This window comes from Stylophora pistillata, chromosome 3 (genome assembly GCF_964205215.1).
Source record: "Stylophora pistillata chromosome 3, jaStyPist1.2, whole genome shotgun sequence".
Taxonomy (NCBI): domain Eukaryota; kingdom Metazoa; phylum Cnidaria; class Anthozoa; order Scleractinia; family Pocilloporidae; genus Stylophora; species Stylophora pistillata.
The window spans coordinates 31,860,121-31,865,964 of record NC_142521.1 but is presented as its reverse complement, the minus strand read 5'-3'; the positions used below and the strand labels follow the sequence as shown (position 1 = coordinate 31,865,964).

General features: G+C 34.6%; 1 protein-coding gene across 1 annotated transcript in view; it reads left to right on the top strand.

Annotated features, from left to right (window-relative positions):
* LOC148735653 (death domain-containing ATP nucleosidase-like) overlaps positions 1-198 on the top strand; it is a 24,786-nt gene extending 24,588 nt beyond the window's left edge. Inside the window, exon 6 of the mRNA XM_088754306.1 lies at positions 1-198. This exon is cut by the window's left edge and continues 278 nt beyond it. The gene's annotated coding sequence lies outside the window, so the exon portion shown is untranslated.
* The last annotated feature ends 5,646 nt before the right edge of the window (positions 199-5,844 follow it).

The following is a 5,844-nucleotide window of genomic DNA, read 5'->3' as shown; positions in this document are numbered from 1 at the left end:
TTAACATGCGATTTTATAACACTTTTGCACACAGGATAATACGTGGGTGCGCGTAGATATGGAATTTACGAGTGAGTGCAAATAAAATCATTTATAGTTCGATCGATCAGCGCGTAAACTGCATGTTATAACTCACGCGTTCGCGATTTCAATCAGTAAAGAAGTTTACAATTAAGTAAATGAAGTGTGCGTTCCTAATGGTTGTCTAACTTCAATCAGATTGGTAAAAAAGAGCTCATGCTCATTTGATCAGTCAGACGCATGGCCAAATCTAGTTTATCATCTATCAGGAGCTGTAATAGTTTAGTCACATTACACCGCCTTACACGTGATCCTCTGAATGTCTACAGAGTACACCAAAACCTTAAAAATAACTTTTATTTTTACGTTTTGGTCTTTGTTCGGCATCCTCACTGATTTCGGTGGATGAGAGCTCAAATAACTGCTTTTTAAATTGTCCTTGAAGGTCAGTATCACTTTTTTTTATCCATTTTTCTATTTTGTTGTATTTTCCTTCCTTGTCAGGGTTTAGCAAGTTTTATTTTCGATATGGAGAGTAACATTGCCTCTGACTTCATCATCTCCCTATGGTTTAAAGTGACCAACGACGATTGCTTTCTTTCCCTGACAAAATTTAGGGAGTAAACATCTAACAAGAGCAATAACTTAGCGAGCAGCAATGAAAACGTACTGCGACCATGCATGTGTTTCACGCGTGTGTTACACGAGACAAGTGGAGAAATGAAGTGGAGAAATGTAACCGCTGACCGCGTTCGCAACGATCACATAACAATGAACAATAAACAACAGTTTACACGAGAAAGTGTCAAAATTATCAGTTTCTACTCTAGAGTCTCTTCGACACTTGTTCATGTTTCGTGAAGAGACAGTAATGTATTCTTAGTATAAGCGGGGGTGTGGAGATGAATGATTTAACCACTATCTATATCTCACTGATACGATCTGTTCTTGAATATTGCTGTGTAATATGGCACCACGCCCTCCCATCCTACCTTTCACAAGAGCTAGAACGAATACAGAAGCGTGCTCTTAAAATCATAGTACCTACTTTATCTTACCCAGAAGCTCTGCAATTCCTTAATTTAAGAACATTAGTTGAAAGACGTAGTGAACTTTGTGTTAAAACTCTTGAAAATATCTCAAGAGGAGGGCCACTTTTTAAACATCTCCTGAAAGAAAGAAAGCAAGTGCATCAGTATCAATTGAGGAACGCTAGCAATTTTTCAGTGACTAAATGCAGGACCGCAGCTTTTTCCCAAGGACTATTTTAGCCTTCAACAAATAAGAGTTTCTTTTCATATATATTTGCATACCCACATAGTTAAATGTTAGTTCTTAGTTATTTAATTAATTATCTTGTATTTTTAAACCCATTGTAGCCCAGTCCCTATCCACGCATGTAATTTTATATATTTGTTAAATAATTGTAACCACTTTGTAATTCAGATTTTCTGTGAAAATAAGAGAAATAAACTTATCTACCTACCTACCTACCTAAGGTCTTTTACTCCGGGGGGACTTTTCAAGATATCTCAGTATTTGATCACATTTCATGCAGCGGACTGGAAACGTTATTGCTGAAAATTTCAGCTGACTTTGAATTTCAGTTGACCAAAATTTTAATTCATTTCATGGAGTAGTATGAGATAAATTGCTTTTAAACTGTTATGATAACATTCATTAGCAATGGGTTTTATTCCTTCAGCTTTATCATATTGCGAGTCAACCAAACACCTCACTTTATACACCCTTCCTATGAGTCCTTTTTTGGCTGGAACCCTGTAATTATTCATATTCCCTCATCCGATGAAAAAGAATAGGAGCTTAAATCACCAGTGGAACCTGGCAAAGGAGACCCATTGAACAGTTCGTACTCGCACTGTTACTGTGTGATGATAAGGAAACTGAAGGTTTCAGAACACCTACTCATAGTTTACCATGTTCTCGAGCAATGCATGGGATTCATTCTCAATTGTCATAAATACGTCATCAATGACATAAACATTCTCTCCAAGTTAGATTTAAAGCCACTTTTTGAATTCTTTAAGTAAATTTTGATTTTCAGTTGTGGGTTCAGAAGTTTTAAAATTCTCAGTAATAATGACGAAAATATAAACAATTTTCTCAGAGTAACTTCAAAATAATTCAGCTATCGTATACTTGAAATTTTCTATAAAGGATCAGGTTGAAGAGTCGATCGATTAAATTATCAGTTACTTGACTTCATAAAGTATGCGTCACTGAAAGGTGAGTTAATACTGATTTGGTTACCAACAGATCATCTTATAGAGAGTTGGAAAAATAGTTACAGCATGCAATGAAAGGGTTAATTAACGTTAAAAACAAGGATAATAAATGTTTTTATTACAATCACCTCTTACATATGCGTAAGGTTGAGACAGTTAAATACAAACCTCGTGTCAGCAGATAGAAAGAGTAGAAAGGAAAAATGAAGTATAGTGTGCTCAATTCTCCTGTTATTATTAAGATTATTATTATTATTATTATTATTAAGATTGAGATAGTTAAATACAAACCTCGTGTCAGCAGATAGAAAGAGTAGAAAGGAAAAATGAAGTATAGTGTGCTCAATTCTCCTGTTATTATTAAGATTATTATTATTATTATTATTATTAAGATTGAAATAGTTAAATACAAACCTCGTGTCAGCAGATAGAAAGAGTAGAAAGGAAAAATGAAGTAAAGTGTGCTCAATTCTCCTGTTATTACTATTTAAGTAAAGTGGAAAAATAATAACATTTGCATCAATATATTAGGTTACGAAAAGAAGTGTTTCTTTCATTTCAAGTTTCTGAGTTCATTTGTGAATTCAAAATGAAATGAGGTAGTTATTTCTTTCAGATAATAATGGTAAAAACCGTTATGTTTATTTAAGGACTTATTTACAACAATACATATCAAAAGATTATAACTAACGAAAACCTTCGCAACCGTTGTAAAGTCAAATTGGTAAGCGATGAAAAGAAAATTTTAAGAAGTTAGCTCCAAGACTGACTTTCAATAGTTGTATCATCTACAACTAAGATTAAGTTGGTCTAAAACAATTCAAGGAAGTGCTTACAATTGACAATTTAGCTTAGGTAAGCGTTTGTATATTGGATTTGAGTGAAACATTGATGTAAAATTTCCACTTAAATTATTTCTTGGCTAAGTGCGTTGAAACCTGTGATCACCTTTAAATTAAATTTGAGGAACTTTACAATTTTATGAAGCTTTTCAAGGGGAAATTGTAACGCATGTCACAGACGGTATAAAAAAATATTTTCATAGGTTTAGACTATCAAAACGCAAAATAAGTACTTGAGAATAATTGAAAAATACCTTCAATAATTCTTATCGTCATAAATTCCCAATAGAAAGATTTATGAAAGAAAATGACATTAAATTATGAATTTTAGGAAAGTCATTAATTATAAACTTTCTTATTTGTTAGAGAAAATACCCTCCGTACATAATAAAAACTTTTACCTTTTTGAAATCGCTATGGAACATATAAGTAGTGATAACCGTATAATTAGAAAACTATATTTTGGTATTGTGAGTTATGGTAAATTATTTTAGTAAAATGTTTTAGCAACTTTTAAAGGATAGGTCATACCAACTGACTATCAAAGTCATTCATCACACCTTTTTCTCCTTGAAACAAAAATCCAGTGTGCATTTTGTTTAACTAAAGCATAAAAGTCTATGATGCAAGATGAATGTATTTCTGGCAGTCTTTTATTTTTTGAATAAACTCCTGTGATGTTAATGTCCAGTTTTTTACACCAATCTGGAATTTTTTCAAAATTGATATCTGGTATCCAAGTAACGGCATTCCTTCGAATGGTGAATTTTGCTTCAAACAGGTTCTATTGTTAGCTTTTTCCTTTTAAGTTTTATTTGTTGTTGTTGCTTCCATGAAAAGGGAAATGGAGGAGGAGTATAATAAGGTTAAATATCAGTCTTTTCATCGACAGATCTTGGCGCTGCACCATCAGAATCATCGGTTTGTGGAGGCAAACCAAACCTTGGTGCACCCTTTCGTATCAATGCTTTCATGATTAAACCTATAGATGCTAAGCGTGCAAGCATAAAAGCCGCCTATCTGTTGTACTTTACGAAATCTTATCAAAACCTTAAAAATAATCATGAATTTTATTAGGGAATTTTTTTGACGACTTATAACTTCCTTAGAAATTTCCTGCCTTAATTAACTTTGATGATAATTCTAAGGAGATTGCTTTACATATACTTAACTTACGAAGCTGTGAGGCAGAAATCAAAATTTTTGTTTCCGAACAGTCTTAACTAATTCACACATCGGTTCAAATAAGACAAATGAGTTAACTCTCGCGATTTGGTGACGCTTGCTTTGACTCCCGGGTTTTTTATTATTCTTAAGAATGTAGCTTTCGATACAATGAATATATGAAGTTCATATATTTGGAACTGCGGTATTAAATACGTATGATGCACGATCCGGCTTCGCAGTAGATAGCACTATTTATGCAATAGCGAAAAATCAGACCTGAAAAAAATCAGGCCTGTAAGGGATTCGAACCACTGACCTCTGCGATACTAGTGCAGCGCTCTACCAATTGAGCTAACAAGCCAACTGGGAGCAGGCCGTTAAGTTGATTCGTAATAAACCCGTGATGATAAATTAGATTCAATGAATATATGAAGTTCATATATTTTGAACTGCGGTATTAAATACGCATGATGCACGATCCGGCTTCGCAGTAGATAGCGCTATTTATGCAATAGCGAAAATCAGACCTGAGAAAAATCAGGCCTGTACGGGATTCGAACCACTGACCTCTGCGATACTAGTGCAGCGCTCTACCAATTGAGCTAACAAGCCAACTGGGAGTAGGCCGTTAAGTTGATTCGTAATAAACCCGTGATGATAAATTAGATACAATGAATGTATGAAGTTCATATATTTTGAACTGCGGTATTAAATACGCATGATGCACGATCCTTCGCAGTAGATAGCGCTATTTATGCAATAGCGAAAATCAGACCTGAAAAAAATCAGGCCCGTACAATACACAAACTACATACGAAGTATAATCGTGTGTCATCACGGTATTGTTCACAAGAGTCAAAGTACGGACATTTTCATTGTAAAGAGAAAGTGAAGGTGCGAAGAGAAAGTGGTGTATTTTCATGGATTGTGGGCGTTACGGAAGACGGAAGCGCCAACCATTGTTTCTCAGATGTGATTTGTACCGAGAGAGGGTTTTATCAGTTTTTGATTGACTATATCATATATAAAGATGAAAAAGTTAAATCCGTTGATTTAAACCACTCAATATTATTTGCTTAAAATTTGAACATCAGTAAATACTGGGAGAGCTAAGTCATGCGTTTAACCGTTTGACTTGGTCTTCAGTCATTCTTATTACTCCTCAATAATTCGGCCATCTACTCGATCGATTTCCTTCGACCGAGTTAAAGTGAGGAACATTTTTAATAATTACAGTCAAAAGATACTGATCCGGATATTTTAGGCGAGTTAAGTTTTAGAAGCCAGGATCGGATCGATATACAAGCTATCCGCACACTGACTGTACGAATCTCAATTGATCTTGTCGAATAGTTCCAAAATTTGATTTCGGTTTTTGTTGTCGCGAAATAGTTGTGAACAATCAAGTAGACGACAACAAGTTTCAAATCAATCCTGTATTTAGGGAGTAAACATCTAACAAGAGCAATAACTTAGCGAGCAGCAATGAAAACGTACTGCGACCATGCATGTGTTTCACGCGTGTGTTACACGAGACAAGTGGAGAATTGTAACCGCTGACCGCGTTC